We start from the raw sequence: 2,131 nt of genomic DNA, 5'->3' as shown, positions 1-2,131 counted from the left end.
AATCTAAAGGTTAGTGGTTCAAACCCACCAGTCATACCTTGGACCCTATATATGGTTGCTAAGTTGGAACCAACTCAATGGCATTTAACAATAACAACATATGCAGCAGCACAACCTTGTTTGCTGAAAGCAGAGGGCTTAAAGCACATACTGATGAAGATCAAAGACTAAAGCCTTCATTAAAGAAAAGGAAAATCCTCATCACTGGACCAGTAAGTGACATCGTGATTAATGAATGGAAAAACTTGAAGCTGTCAAGGATATAATTTTACTTAAATCTACAATCAATACTTATTGGAACCAGCAGTCAGTAAATCAAATGATGTATTGCATTGGGCAAATCTCCTGCAGAAGACCTCTTTAAAGTGTTAAAGAGTAAAGATGGCACTTTGACAATTAAGGTATATTTGGTCCAAACCATGGTATTTTCAATATTCTTATATTCATTTGAAAGCTGAACTATGAATAAGGGAGACAGGAGAAAAATTGATGCATTTGAGTCATGGTATTTGTGAAGAATATTGAAATTATCAAGAACAAACAAATCTGTGTTGGAAGTACAATCAGAATGATTCTTAGATTCAAGAAGGCTTCATCTCACTACTTGAAACATGTTATCAGGAGGGACTAATCAAACCCTTTGATGAGATGGATGGATATAGTGACTGCAGCAACATGGTCAAACATCAACAATTGTGAAGATAGCACAGTGTCTTGTTCTGTTTTATAGAGGGTCGCTATGAGTTGGAACTGACTTGATGGCTCCTAACAACAAACAACACAGTTCTTAGAAGGATGCCTAGTAGTGTAGTGCGTTAAGCGTTATAAAGCTAACCACAAGATAGGTTCAAACCTACCAACTGTTCCACAGGAAAAAAGATGAGGGTGTCTGCTCGTATAAAGACTTGCAGTCTTGGAAACCCTAAGGAGCTGTTCTACTCTGTTTTAAAGTGTCATTATGAGTCAGATTTGACTCAATGGCAGTGGATTTAGAGTTTCTTAGGTGGTTCTGGTAAAGATTAAGTAATGTGATATACATAAAACTTAGCTCAAGCAGGGTTTTGTCACATCTGGTAACTAATATATTGGTAGGAATAGTTTCTCTAGTTACTACTAATATTGTAATTTAAGACTTGCTATTGACTAACTACTCTTACTAAAATATTAACTGATAGAAACATAGGTGATTGTCTTTTTATAAACCTAAGTGTTAATAACTGAATTATGTTACCCAAAAAGATATAATCAAGTTCTAACCCCTGGTACCTATATCTGAGACTTTAGTTGAAAATAGTGTCTTTGGAAATGTAGTTAGTTAACATGAAATCATACTAAAGTGGGCCCTAATCCAATGTGACTGATGTTCTTGCAAAAAAGAGAGAAAGAGATATAGGGATGGAGAGACACTGAGGGAAGCCAACAAAGTGAAGACAGAGGCAGAGACTATAATTTATGTTGCCACAAGTCCAAGAACTACCAGAAGCTAGAGCCATATGAGAGAACATGGTCTTGCTGACACCCTAAACTCAGACTAGTATATCCAGATCTGTGAGAGAATACATTTTTGTTGTTTTAAACCACTCAATTTGTGCTAATTTGTTATGGCAGCCCTAGGAAACTAATACCCTAAGGAAAGGCAAGTAGGATTTTCTAGAAGCACAGTTTACCAGACAAGGAGTCACTTGGGATTAGGGGTTTCCTATCCCATAGGCTAGGGAAGAGATTTTTCCACCCCCATTGTAGGAGGAGTTGAGGTGAATTCAAATTTCCATGGAAAGTAAAGAATGAGGCTTTTCTTCCCCTTCAGCCTGCCAGCTTCTTCTCAGGCGATTACCAGGCTCTCAGACAACTCCCTGCACTCAGACTGCTTGGTGCCAGAGCCCTGATTGTGGATTAAATACAAACACAAGGCTGCCCTTAGACTTGTTCTGTAAAGCAGAGCATGACAAGTGGCTAGGGTCCTCCTCTGGAGAGTGGTATCATGGTTATGTGTAGTAGCATCTTAAATGCCTGTTTGGGGGGAGAAAGAATATTTGAGATTATGTGTCTCCTCTTACTGATTTTGGACTTTTAATCTTCCCCAGTGAAATCTGTGCTTTATATTTATACTACATTATCCAATAATATTTTT

Source organism: Chrysochloris asiatica, unplaced genomic scaffold, assembly GCF_000296735.1.
Source record: "Chrysochloris asiatica unplaced genomic scaffold, ChrAsi1.0 scaffold00036, whole genome shotgun sequence".
Taxonomy (NCBI): domain Eukaryota; kingdom Metazoa; phylum Chordata; class Mammalia; order Afrosoricida; family Chrysochloridae; genus Chrysochloris; species Chrysochloris asiatica.
This window is presented reverse-complemented; position numbering follows the sequence as displayed.